Below are 15,275 nucleotides of genomic sequence, written 5' to 3' on the forward strand. Positions count from 1 at the left end.
GGAGTACTGGGTACAGTTAAGGTCAGTTAATGGAGCATAGACCAAGCATTGAACTGGTGGCCTTTCTGGTTTGTATGAAAGAGACTTGAGAGTGGTAGTTGATCACTAATTAAAGGTGCACATGCAGTGTGAGGTGGCAAATGGGACTGTAAGTAGGGTTTGAGTTTGCATTGCTAAGACCATTGAGTATTAAACAAGGAGTACTGTACTTAGGCTATATAAGACTCTGGTATGACCATACTTTGAGTAGTATGTCTAGTTTTGGTTCCCCTACATGATGAAGGATATTGAGGCTGAGGAGAAGGTGTAGACAATGGTGAATCTTAGAGCTCCTAGCTTTTGAAGAGGATAGGCTCCAAGAGTTAGGGTTATTTACTGTGGAGAAACACAGGCTTATGGGGACATGATTGAGGTTTTTACAATGGTGAAAGGATTGTATACTGTCCCATTAGATAGGTTATTTGAAATGGATAGGAATGTTAACAGAGGTCATGCACATAACATCTATAGGCAGAGACTTGATTTAGATGGCAGGAAGTATTTCTTCTCACAGAGAATCATGGCCCTCTGAAGTAAACTGCTGATAATTGTGGTGACTAAGAAGTCATTACCGAAACCATTCAGTCCATCCTAGCTCATTCATCCAGAAAAATATCTTCCCTTCCCCATCATGATATCCAATAGTTTCTTAAATGATTCCATATATTTGCCTCTACTGTTCATTCCATGTGATGATTATATGTTGTGTGAACAACTTCCTGATATCAATCTGAGTTTGCTTTTCCCCAATTTGAACCTTAGTCACCTTATCCTAATATCACGGCTTAACTTGAAGTCATGTACCAGATTTATTTTTCCTATCTTATATATCCCTATAAGATCACCACTCAGTCACCTTCATTCAAGACTGAATAGCGCACATTTCTCCCATTTTCCTCATACCTCAGTCCTCTGACACTACAGATCAGCCTCGTGGTTCTTCTCAGCCTTGCCTCCTCAGAAGAATGCATTTCTTGTGCCGCAGTGCCTACACTAGACACTATATTCAAAGTGCAGTCTGAACAGTTTTTGCATTGCACCTCCTACCTTAGTACTCTACTGATTTAGCAATGTAATTCAGTGTCCTATTTGATTTGTTACTAACTGCTCTACAGTGACAGGAAATGTTAATAGCTGAATCTACTAACGCCTCTATATCTCTTTCAAATTCACTCTCAGCTATATCAACATTATTCGTGGAGAATATATGTTGCCCATTTTTTCCTCCAGTGTGAAAAACTTCACATTGATCTGTATTAATTTTCAGGATACGTTGTTTTTAATTTTGTCATCAAAACGTTAATACTGCCTTAAGGAGCTGGAATGCCTCCATTTTTAAATAACAATTTCCTTTTCACCCTGATAGTTGCTCTATAGAGCACATGTAGATGGCATAGAAGCAGAAGATGGTATTTGAACCTTCAGATTTAGTTCACTGAAAGTAAACTGCTTTTGGTATATTATTTTCCCCTCTCTCCTGACCTATGTCTATGGTCCCTCCGCCACCACCCCCCACCCCCCACCCTGCTCCTATATTTGATTCCATCTCCCCTCCTTGCTTCACAATTCTGATTCTTCACCTCCCATCAATGTGCTTCCAAGTGCCTTACAGCTCTGATTTTTCACTTCCCATTTAATGCGCTGCCCAAGGGCTTCTCGTCTGCCAAACTTACTAATTTTTAAAAGTGATATATGCCTAACTTATTGATGATTATACAAGGAACAAAACTAAAGTTCAAGAACAATTTGATTATACTATTTTGAACATTGTTTGGGATTTTCTTATTAGAATTATGAATACTGACTGCATAAGAAATGTTCCACTAAGTAAGTCTTACACACATTTTTTCTGTAAACCAGGCCAAATGGTTAGGATAACCCATGCTGTTAATTCCATTGAGTAGGATTGATCTAATTGAGAAAAAATAAAAATAAACAATGGTATTCGCTCATTATTGATTCAGTAGGTAAGATGGTAAGTCAAACCTGTTGAGCAATTCCTTGAAAAAGCTTGCTCCAAAAATTAATTAGTGAGCTCTGACAAATGTAAATAAAGTGGGAAGGCTCTTACTGACATCCTGGGGTAAAACAATTACCTTATTGCAGACCTGGCAGGACATCTGGAGTGATTTTTAATATAATTTTATCTGGAATAATGAATACCTAAGAGGTACCAATCTCATTAAGGAGTTCAGGTAACTTCATAGACTGGAAGAGCTAACCTGCAGTGGTTTAGAACAGTCATTTGAATCCCAAAATGAGATTATAGCTTTGATATTACTCCAGGCTATCAATTGTATTTATTTAATATATATTATGAAATTCATTGCAGTGGTTTACTCGGTTTTGAGTCCTCTTGCTTGTCAATAGTGCCTGTCTTGGGAGATGCTGATGGACAGTACAGGCTGTTGTTGAAGCATAATGATATCCTCACAGATTGATCATTGATTCAAGATCACTGATTTATAGTTTTCACAGAAAAATAGGTGAAATTAGGGAAAATTATCCCAGAAAAGCCCATGACCCAATGTAAGAAAATAGAATTTAAATAACTCAGTCACTGTAAAACAGTGGCTGTGATGATTGTGACATAATTATTAATTAGTTATTGAGTGACAACAGTTCATTACCAGGAAATAAAAATAACAATATTTGTCATATTTTGTCACAAGACAGATTACTGGTTGTGGAATTGCATTATTAGTTCTTTTAAATGTTAATTTTAAGATAGGCAAAACTAGAATTGAAAATATTTTTTTCCTTATCTTTTTCCAGTTCTAGTTGTGTCCATATACCACATTTCTCAGACCTCCACCCTTCTATTCCAAGACGCTATGTAATGCCATGGAAACAGAACATGAAAAACAGGAGCCTCATTTTAATGGTATGGTTCATCAATGTGAACAGTTTTTATGATTGAGGACTTACATCTATCCTAAGGGGGAGGTGAATTTAATAAAATACTGCAGCCTGCATAGCTTTAACTTGCAATCTCAATATCCCTGCTGCAGGAAACTCACACCTATCACAATTAGAAACAGTGTTTTCATGTCTACAGGGATCCTCAATTGCATGGGTTATGTAAAGTGAAACTCCCTTGATACTGCCTCAACATTTCCATTTTCCACACCAGCCATCCCTTTGGCTTCTCTGAGAAAGATTGCCAACTTTAGTGCCAATTACTGCTGTTTTGGGAAGTTTTATGCTGTAGATTACTGCAGGGAGAAAGGACAAGGGGCTCACTGGGATGAACACAAGAAAATGCAGAAAGGTGCCAAAAAAGTTATCGGAGGCAAAAGCTAAACCTGCACTAAAGAACAGCAGTAAAAAATTACTTCAGTAGCACAACAAAGCACAGTCAGGAGACAGTGCAGAGAAGAGCTATAAGATTGACCCCTACTGTCAGGAGTCTGAGTTATGAGGAAAGTCCAGAGAAACTTGGACTTTTCAGCCTAGAAAGGAGGTGTCTGAGAGGTGATCTCATAGAGGTTTATAAAATTGTTAAGGCTATAGAAAAATTTAACCCAGAATGTTACTTTAAATTAAACTGCAGGAGTAGCACTAGAGGACACAGGTTTAAACTAGTAAAAGATAATTTTAGAACTGATGTCAGGAAATTCTTCTTCACACAAACAGTGGTCAATGTGTGGAATAAACCTCCAGAGGGAGTAGTGGAAACAAAAAGCTTTGAATAATCTAAGAAACAATTAAATGCTATGGAGGCCGGGGTGGGGGGGGGGGAGGGGGGCAGGGGGGTGCTGGAATCTCTCTGGATGGATGAATTAAGATGGGCCATATGGTCTTTACTTATTCATAATTATCTTGTGATGATGTGGTTCACAAGCACCAGAAATTGGGTTAATGCTGCCCTAACTCATTTCATGTCAGAACCCTATAACTGGCAGAAAGAGGAGACTTTCACTCTTTTTTTGGGTTAGGTTTAAACCAGTTTTCAGGGGTGAGTGGACACTACTAATGCAGCACAAGTCAATTTGCAGCTGTTTGCTATTTAATCCTGAACACCTTATAACCTGCAAATTCTTGTTTCTGGACAAACGGGGTTACCAAAAGTTTTTGGGATGATCTCTCACTGGTATACTCACAAATTTCCTGTTTTGATCAGGTTAAGCAAATTAAAAAAGGAAAAGAAAAACTGTGAATGTGGATAATCTAAAATAAAAACAGAAAATGTTGGTCATACTCAAACGGTCAGTTAGCAACTGAAAGGGAAAGATTTCTGTTTCTGATGAAGGATCCCACCAAAAATATTATCTTTCCCTTTCATGTGCTGACTAACTTGTTGTATATTTCCACATAATATACACTAGCATTGGGTGGGAGAGACTTTTCCCAGTTTTAGCCACAAGTGTTGGAGGTGCCATCATTAAACCAGAATGCCGTCTGCCTATTCAAATGGATATTAAAGATGACTTGACATTATATGAAGAAGAGCAAGAAATTCTCCTAGTGTCCTTGACAGCAATCCTCCTTCAACCAGCACCATCAAAAGCGACTAACTGGCCATTTATTTCAGTTGCTGCTTTGTGGAATTGTGTGTGCAAAATGGTTGTTGTGTTTACCTACATACAACACTTCAAATTAATTCATTGTATGTGCAACACCTTGAGATGTTTCTGGGAGCATTTTCTATTTTTATTTCAGAAATGTCATTACCGATTTATTGCATGTTCATTAAGATGTATTAAAGAGGTTAAAGTATTCAGTAGAATTTATGCAGAAGTGGGCACTTTAGCAATATTTATTCTTGGTTAGGTTATACAAATGGAAAGAACAATATCCTCAGAGTCAGTGAGGAAAAAGTAATCCTATCAAAATCATTGACTTCCTACATACCCATTCACAATACAAATATATTAATTTAAAGTCTCTGTTATACAAGTTTGTAAATACTGAACATTGAAGTTAAATGCATTTAGGAGTTAATCTTAATGAATTAGTGCAGAACTCAATCTTTTTTTGGTGATTTCTTTATGTTCCCATCTCAGCATCAAAAACTAGGTGGGATACCTGATGATGGGGTGGAGGAGAGCTTATTCTTGGAAAAACGTGAACGGCTTTGCCATGGAGAGAACAGGATCTGCATTATTGATCAAATGAACCAACTGACCCCAGGCAATTTGCTTCATATTCCTCAGTCCTCCCATCTCTCCAGGTACCGGAGCACTCTGATACGCCGTTGGGGCAGATCTCGCATCTAGACACTTTCTGTTTGAGCCATATTTCTGTATTCTTTTGCCAATATATAAGAGGTAGTTGATACTTCCGGGCTTGCTAACTGCTAGCCATTAGATGCTAATTGTTCCATTTTTGTATAAGAATAAATAGCTGTATCACTGTTTCAATAAAATTGTAGCATAAAGTGATTATTTATGTGAATTGAATAAAAGGGCTACATCACAAGCAAATCAACAGCAATTAAAAGAAAAACAATGACCAATTTAATTAGTCAACAAGTTGCAATTAACAAAACTTCTGATGTTGGTTTTGAAATGTATTTTAGAGGCCAAACCTTAAAGACCTAAGGGTTAATTTTCTAACTTTGTGCTCTTGGTTGGGAGCCTTGCCTGTTGGCAATATATGTTGGAAATTTGAGTATGTGATGCACATGATTTTTTTGACCATTTAAATTATTAGTTGAAAAATTGTGCGTAATGCAGGCCCGAATTTCTGATATGCATTGCTGATGTGCAAAGCTCCCCACCAGGAGTACAAAGTCGGAAAATTATCCCTCTAATGTCAGCCTTAACATTAATATAACTGTGTTTAGTTTTATGAGTCACAACTTAGGAATGTTTTACTGGCTTGGAGAAAGTCCAACAACAATTCACTGGGGTGATACCTAGGACGAAGAGAGTTAACTACGATGAGACACTGGGTAAACTTGATTTTTTTCCCCTAGGATATTGGGTGATTCGATTGAGGTGTTTAAATTAATGAAGGGAATTTACAGGACAGATAGGGAATGACTTCTCTCTAGAGCAAGGAAAGATAATCTTATGATTGGCAATAAGATAGTTAAAAGCAAATCTAGAAAAATGTCTTCAAACAAAATGTTATGGGAATATGGGATGCACTGCCCCACAAGGCCAGTAATGCTGAATCAAATGAGATGTTTGAAAGAGAGATAGACACTTACTTGGAAAGTAAAAGTATTAAGAGATATGGAGAAAGGTGGAGAATTGTGCCTTAAAAGAAAGAGGTGGCAGAGCTAACAAAATCGTGGAACAGACATGATGGGCCTAATGGCCTACTGTTGTTTCTATGTCCATAAATTCGTACAGTGATGTATTAAGCTACTAGGCCATCTAGTATTTTTATTGCATTTTTTTTAAAAAGGAACAATCTTAATCCTCATCCTGGTCCCAAGGGAGGACTCAGCATCTGCATAGTTCCATCCTTCTGCAAGACTACCTTGTTTCCTTGGCAGTGGGTAATAAAATGGGTCATTAATATGAATTAAAAATATATCTTTTGCAATGTAACTACACCAGTGTGTAGAGGTGATCAATGTAAGCTAGAAAGGCCCATTGTAAACTAACAAGTCTGGGCTAGAAAATATTGATTAAAAATTAAGCAATTTTCAAAAAGCACACATTTCTGGATTTCATTTCAATATGTATTACAAATTAAAGAATCTTTAAAGTCAGTTTTATTGATGAATTAAAACCCCATTTTTGGGATGTCTTCACATTTATTTTTAGTGTCAAAAACAAGGAGAAAATCAGGAAAAACTGGATCCCAAAAAATTGGGGCAAATTAAATAAAAATCTATTTTTATTTGGAACATCACTAAAACATATGAAACTAAGCAAAAGACTAAAAATGGTACAGTTAAGATAAATGACAACCCATCACTATTTGCAGAGTTTACAGGCATAGTATGAAGGCTCCATCAAACCAATTGAAAAAAATAATGGAGTCTAGATTACAGATTTAATTCGAATAAAGAATGGCAACGAAAAACACAGAACTTTTTATTTTGTTGTTGTCTTTTCTTTTACTTCTCAATGGCAATTGCATAGGGTACTCTCATAGCTGAACCCATGGAAAAAAAAATGATGAAGGGAAAATATTTTAAGAGAGAAAGACTCGCATCTATATAGCACCGTTCATATCCTCAGAATGTCCAACGGTGCTTTACCAATGAATTACTTTTGAATGAAATCACAGTTGTTATGTAGACAAATGCAGCAGCCAGTTTGCACGCCACAAGGTCCCACAAACCTCAAATGAGATAAATGACTCGATAATCTCTTTTAGTAGTGGTAGTTAAGGGATAAATGTTGGCCGGACATTGGGAGAAGATTGCTGCTCTTCTTCCAATAGTGAATTGGCATCTTTTATGTTTACCTGAGAGGGAAGATGGGGCCTCAGCTTAATGTCTCAATGAAATTCAGCACCTCTAACGGTGCAGCACACCTGGGCCTAGAAATTCGAGTGGACAGGCGGTGCAGAGAACAATCCCTGTGCCTGAATGGTGAGGCCGAGGCGTTGCAGCAGCCCTCAGGTGAAAGGGGAAGGGGGACGACCATAGAAGGGGGGCCAACCAGGAATGGGTGCATGCGTGGGTAGTGGTGACTGGGTAGGGAGCAGTGGTGATCAGGGGAGGGGAAGTGGTGGCAAATGGGGGGGGAGCAGTGGCGATTGGGGGGGGAGAGCAATGGTGATTCAGAGGGAGCAGTGGTGATCGGGGGAGAGCAGCGGCAGCGATCAGGGAGAGCGATGGCGATTGGGGGGGACAGCGATGGTGATTGGGGGAGAGCGCGATGGTGATTGGAGGGGGAGAGCAGCAGCGGTGATCAGGGAGAGCGATGGCGATTGGGAGGGACAGCGATGGTGATCGGGGGAGAGCGCGATAGTGATTGGAGGAGAGCGCGATGGTGATTGGAGAGGTGGAGGGGGAGAGCAGCAGTGGTGATCGGGGGGAGCGGTGGCGATTGTGGGGGACAGCGATGGTGATCGGGAGAGAGCGCGATGGTGATTGGAGAGGTGGAGGGGGAGAGCAGCAGTGGTGATCGGGGGAGAGAGCGATGGTGATCGGGGGCGGAGCTGCGGCGATCGGGGGGGGAAAGCGATGGTGATCGGGGGCAGAGCTGCGGCAATCGGGGGAGAGATCAGTGTCCGGCAATGGCCCATTTTCCTTGAATGTGGGGTCGAGTGGAGCACTCCTATATTTCAAAAACTTACCTGATTGACTGCGGCTTGCTGCGGTCTCTTTAAGGACCACCTATTAGGCCGCATGTAGGCCTGTTTTTCCTGTGTGCGGCCGGCGCTAGCACTGGCGTCAGCTGCCTCAGGGAAAACCAACCTTGCAATGCGGGTCTCAAACAGGCGATATGGCTCCTTATTTGCACGTGCAAAGTGCCTAACGCCTTAAATTAGTAAATAAATTTACTAATTGATGGCTTCCTTGGATGTATTGATTATAAAATGCACAATTCCTGGAAGATGAATATTCATAATTAATAAAACATTGTTCAATGCATTTATCATGAATTGACTACATTGCAATAATGGTTCATGTTAAATGAAAGAGAAGCTCTTTACCAGTGAGATAAAATGGAAGTATAAATTCAAGAAAGGAAATTTTATCTCTGCAGAAACAATTACAGCAAATCCTCTGTTATAAAAATGCCAGAATTTGAAATTTAACATAAGACTGGATCTGTTCCGCATACACCTTGATTTTAATGAGACCTGTAACCTCATGCTGCTTCAATAGCTTCCACCTGTCTCCTAAAGAGTTATACCTATTGTTAAAAGCACTATCAGTATGGCATAAATAAAATTGGGTGTGTTATAAGATAAATAAAATAAACAGTTTTGTTTATATTTCTGAGATTTCTCGCCAACTAGATGTCAAAATTAAACTAAAAGTTTTATTTCATTGCATTGAATTCCTGCTTACCACAAAAATGAATGGCACGTTATAGAAAATTTAAATGGAGAATATTTATAACATTCCTTTAACAATACAAAGCTACCTAATATGCCATTGCTAGCTTAGCAAACAAGATCTTCATCCTAACTACATAATTGGCTCAATAGTACTGCTTGCTACAGACTGGCAATACACCAGTGTATTGTATGACGTGATAATTTCAGCATGAAGAAAATAATGAACAATGTCTAGATACAATTGACATAGACATTCCTTTCCCAGGCATATACTGTAGAGTACTAAAGTAACAGAAAGTAGCCTGCATATAGTAACAAAGCACGTAATGGGAAAAATATAATGGACAGTGTTTATATTCCTGAAGGCATTTTTGTTTGAAGGCAACCAACATTTTTAATAAAATTAGTTTGTGTTAATGTGAGTCTACACCATAAATTTGAACATAATTCATCACTGATCGGCACCAGTTGAAAAATCTTTCCCAGAGACTACAAGGATGGTTGGTGCAGTATGATTGCTTTAAAGAAGCTTGGCTTTGTGGCACATTGTTGGACTGACATAAAGATATCCTGGTCTCAGCTATGACTGAGCTATACTGACCAGGAAGATCCCAGTGTAATTTCTTAGTCTGTACTGAGTTAACAAAGATGCTAACATTGAAAACTGTCAAAATACTGAGATTTGTACCCTTGTAAAAATGTGCATCATGGGGCAATAGTTGGAGCGATCCATGGAAGACAGCCATAAAAAGTCTGGAGGAAAGGGTCTCCTGTTTTGGTGTCTGGGGCTAAGAATTCAAAAATGTTGCATTTTTGGTTAAAGGGGGGCTTAGTACTGTATAGGGGTGGGATTGATATTCTGGAAGAAGGAGCCTTGTTGATGATTGATCAGCCAGCCTGGCTCGTTGATGGAATCTGGGAGCTAGGATTCTTTCAACTCAGCTCCAAATAAACCTCCGAGCCAATGCTCTAATGGGTAGAGTGGTCCTAGCTGGACAAACAGTGAGCAGCTCTAGTAAGCGGCACAGTTTTAATCAGTTATACTCCAGAAGTATCCCTGCATACACTAAGGGATCCCTAATTCTTGGCTCTTGCCAACCTGCATCTATGTCCTCGGAGTTTAGTTTGGTGACTCAAAAGTGTGGTGAAGAGTTCTGTGTGTGAGATATAAAGCTGATCTAAAAATAAACTTTGCTTGAGTTTCCTTAACTCTAATACTTTTTCTATTTAAGAAAATGTTTATTAAATCGTAACGATAGCAAACCAATGACAATGTAACTTGTGTTCCAGAGTCAGAAATTGAATAGAATAACAATATTGTTACAAAAATGTATATGTACATCTATTTGTTGAATTCTATTCCTGTACAACAAATGTTACAAGCAACAATCTTCATTAGAGAAATTATAAATACAAGGGACACATAGCAGCAAGTTCTTCCCAGCTTCATAAGAAAGATAAAGGATAGCTCTCTAGATTATACAGCCAGATAATTAGTTTTTCAGTCAGGTGCTTGACAATTTAAAGAAGAAGTATGAAACAAATCCAAGAAAAATAATTAGCTGTTCCTATCATTTATTCAGTGTTTATATATGTTTTGGCACTAATCTGTGTTTTCTGTATTTTGATTTTTCATTCAGACTTGCTATTGGAGTCTGCAAAGAAATTAAACATTTTGTGTCAAATTCAGGATCAATACAGAGCAAGGGTGGGATTTTATATTAGCAGAATTTGGAGAAATTCTTAGAAACTTGGAAACCTCAACTTCACTTAAAAACTTTAGCCTGTGAACTAGGGCTTGCTGGCCTGCATACATGGAGCACCATTGCTGAGATTTCTCTGCCTCTTTCAGTATGGCTCCAGACTCCTTCCTTTCAGCGTGGCTCCTAGCTGCTCAGTACTGCTACTAATTCCTATCTTCTGCTGGTGCTTCAAGTGATTGAACACCACTGCGTACTGAGGATGGGATTTCTCATCATATCAAGACCTGGAATCCATGCTGAGGCACGAGAGTGTCAGTATGAAATTAGAAGGGGAGACCAACTGTGCTAGCATGATATTAGAGGTGGGGGTTGGGGGAGGAGGTGATGGAACAGTTCCTGTATGAAATTAGAGGAGGGGACAACAGTGCTGGCATGAAATTGGAGGTGGGGAGGGGAACAACAGTAAAAGCATGATCTTGAGAGGAGCGTGGGAAGAATGTCAGCATGAAATAAAAGAGGGTAAAATAATGCTAGTATGAAAAAATTGCTACCTTGAACTGTGGAATTAATCAGAAATCCTGTGCTATCCTAACAAAGTTCCCATCATAGTACTGTAGTAGTCTGCAGCTGTACAGCATGGAATTCTTTAGCACAAGGAGCATTTGAAACAGAAAGCATTGCAACTCTTAAGGGTAGTGTGGATAAACATTTGAAGCAGAGGAAGATAGAGGGAAAGAGTGGGATTGGCAGACAGCTAATACAGAAATGATGGGCTAAACAGCTTCCTTTTGTGCTGTAAACTTCTCTGGTTCCACATCACTCCATGCACTTCATGATAAGCAACGTGGACACCCAGAATATGGAAAATTGACATAAAATCATAGAATGGTTACAGCTCAGAAGTAAGCCATTCCATCCATCGAGCCCATGCCGGCTTTCTGTAAAAACAATCCAGTTAGACCCATTCCCTTGCTCTTTCCCCGTAGCCCTGCAAATTTTTTCTCTTCAAGTATTTATCCAATTCCTTTTTGAAAGCCATGATTGAATCTGCTTCCACCAACCTTTCAGCCCATTGTTCGATTACAGTTTTGCCTGCCAATCTTTGATTCCAATTTACACGGGCCAGATCCGTTCTCAACTCACTGAAATTGGCCCTCCTCCAATTAAGTATTTTTACTGTAGATTGCTTCTTGTCCTTGTCCATAAATAATCTAAACCTTGTGTTACTATGATCACTGTTCCCTAAATGTTCCCCCACTGACACTTGCTCCACTTGACCCACCTAGAACCAGATCCAGCAATGCCTCCTTCCTCTTTGGGCCGGAAACATACTGATCAAGAAAGTTCTCCTGAACACACTTCAGACATTCCTCCCCCTCTTAGCCCTTTACACCATTGCTATCCCAGTCTGCATTAGGATAGTTGAAGTCCCCAATAATCACTACCCTATAGTTCTTGTACCTCTCTGTAATTTCCCTACAAATTTGCTCCTTTATATCCTTCCAACTAGCTTGTGGCCGAAAGCTTAAACCGAATAGTATAATGGCACCTCCATTGTTTCTTAACTCGTACCAAATAGATTATTGTAAGGAATCTTACAACACCAGGTTATAGTTCAACAGTTTTATTTGAAAATCACAAGCTTTCGGAGCTTACCTCCTTCGTCAGGTGAGTGAAGGGTTCTAAAAATGCATAGCATATATTAGGCTGGGAGACAATCACAGCAATCAAAGGTGTCGTTGGTGTTCAGACAGGTTAGCCACGGAAAACGTTACATCCCAGTATACTGAATACACAATGGGTCAGATTACAAAGACAGAGAGAGAAAGAGACCCGAAAGGCAGAGAGAGAGAGAGAATGTCCAGTTGTATTAAAAACAGATAACTTTTTTTTCCTTGCTGGTGGGGTTACGTGTAGCGTGACATGAACCCAAGATCCCAGTTGAGGCCGTCCTCATGGGTGCGGAACTTGGCTATCAATTGCTGCTCGACGATTTTGCGTTGTTGTGTGTCTCGAAGGCCGACTTGGAGAACGCTTACCCGAAGATCGGTGGCTGAATGTCCTTGACTGCTGAAGTGTTCCCCGACTGGGAGGGAACCCTCCTGTCAGGCGATTGTTGCACGGTGTCCGTTCATCCGTTGTCGCAGTGTCTGCATGGTCTCGCCAATGTACCATGCTCTGCGGAGGGCATCCTTTCCTGCAACGTATGAGGTAGACAACGTTGGCCAAGTCACAGGAGTATGAACCATGTACCTGGTGGGTGGTGTCCTCTCGTGTGATGGTGGTATCTGTGTCGATGATCTGGCATGTCTTGCAGAGGTTGCCGTGGCAGGGTTGTGTGGTGTCGTGGTCGCTGTTCTCCTGCAAGCTGGGTAATTTGCTGTGAACGATGGTCTGTTTGAGGTTGGGTGGCTGTTTAAAGGTGAGTAGTGGAGGTGTGGGGATGGCCATAGCGAGGTGTTCGTCGTCATCGATGACATGTTGAAGGCTGCGGAGAACATGGCATAGTTTCTCCGCTCCGGGGAAGTACTGGACGACGAAGGGTACTCTGTTGGTTGCGTCCTGTGTTTGTCTTCTGAGGAGGTCTATGCGATTCTTCGCTGTGGCCCGTCGGAACTGTCGATCGACGAGTCGAGCGTCATATCCCGTTCTTACTAGGGCGTCTTTCAGCGTCTGTAGGTGTCCATCGCGTTCCTCCTCGTCTGAGCAGATCCTGTGTATTCGCAGGGCCTGTCCATAGGGGATGGCCTCTTTGACGTGGTTAGGGTGGAAGCTGGAAAAGTGGAGCATCGTGAGGTTGTCCGTGGGCTTGCGGTAGAGTGAGGTGCTGAGGTGCCCGTCTTTGATGGAGATTCGTGTGTCCAAGAAAGAAACTGATTCTGAGGAGTAGTCCATGGTGAGTTTGATGGTGGGATGGAACTTGTTGATGTTATCGTGTAGTCTCTTCAGTGATTCTTCGCCGTGGGTCCAAAGGAAGAAAATATCGTCGATGTATCTGGTGTATAGCGTTGGTTGGAGGTCCTGTGCAGTGAAGAAATCGTGCTCGAACTTGTGCATGAAAACGTTGGCGTATTGGGGTGCGAATTTGGTCCCCATGGCTGTTCGGTGTGTTTGGGTAAAGAACTGGTTGTCGAAGGTGAAGACATTGTGATCCAGGATGAAGCGGATGAGTTGTAGGATGGCGTCTGGAGATTGGCTGTTGTTGGTGTTGAGTACTGAGGCTGTTGCAGTGATGCCGTCATCGTGGGGGATACTGGTGTAGAGTGCCGAGACGTCCATCGTGGTGAGAAGGGTTCCTGGTTCAACTGGTCCGTGGGTGCTGAGTTTTTGTAGGAAGTCTGTAGTGTCGCGACAGAAGCTGGGGGTTCCCTGTACGATGGGTTTCAGGATGCCCTCGACGTATCCAGAGAGGTTCTCACACAGGGTTCTGTTGCCTGATACGATAGGACGTCCAGGTGTGTTGACTTTGTGTACCTTTGGGAGGCAGTAGAAGTCTCCCACGCGGGGAGTACGTGGGATGAGAGCGCGTAGGATGCTTTGAAGGTCTGGATTGAAGGTCTTGATCATTTTGTTGAGCTGGTGGATGTGTTCTTTGGTCGGATCTGCGGGTAACCGTCTGTAGTGTTCCTGGTTGTCCAGTTGTCGGTATGCTTCTTTGCAATAGTCCGTTCTGTTCTGTATGACAATGGCTCCTCCTTTGTCCGCTGGTTTGATGTCGATGTTGCGGTTGGTCTTGAGAGCGTCGAGGGCATTGCGTTGTGCTCGGGTGACATTCTGGACTGTCTTGTGACTGCGGCTGATGAATCTGGCGTTGACGCATCTCCTGACAGCTCTGCAAGACATACCAGATCATCGACACAGATACCACCATCACACGAGAGGACGCCATCCACCAGGTACATGGTTCATACTCCTGTGACTCGGCCAACGTTGTCTACCTCATACGTTGCAGGAAAGGATGCCCCGGAGCATGGTACATTGGCGAGACCATGCAGACGCTGCGACAACGGATGAACGGACACCGCGCAACAATCGCCAGACAGGAGGGTTCCCTCCCAGTCGGGGAACACTTCAGCAGTCAAGGACATTCAGCCACCGATCTTCGGGTAAGCGTTCTCCAAGGCGGCCTTTGAGACACACGACAACGCAAAATCGTCGAGCAGAAATTGATAGCCAAGTTCCACACCCATGAGGACGGCCTCAACCGGGATCTTGGGTTCATGTCAAGCTACACGTAACCCCACCAGCGGAAAAAAATTTATCTGTTTTTAATACAACTGGACATTCTCTCTCTCTCTCTCTGCCTTTCAGGTCTCTTTCTCTCTCTGTCTTTGTAATCTGACCCATTGTGTATTCAGTATACTGGGATGTAACGTTTTCCGTGGCTAACCTGTCTGAACACCAACGACACCTTCGATTGCTGTGATCGTCTCCCAGCCTAATATATGCTATGCATTTTTAGAACCCTTCACTCACCTGACGAAGGAGGTAAGCTCCGAAAGCTTGTGATTTTCAAATAAAACTGTTGAACTATAACCTGGTGTTGTAAGATTCCTTACATTTGTCCACCCCAGTCCATCACCAGCATCTCCACATCACAGATAGATTCTGTCC

The sequence above is a fragment of the Heptranchias perlo genome, chromosome 4, assembly GCF_035084215.1.
Source record: "Heptranchias perlo isolate sHepPer1 chromosome 4, sHepPer1.hap1, whole genome shotgun sequence".
NCBI lineage: Eukaryota > Metazoa > Chordata > Chondrichthyes > Hexanchiformes > Hexanchidae > Heptranchias > Heptranchias perlo.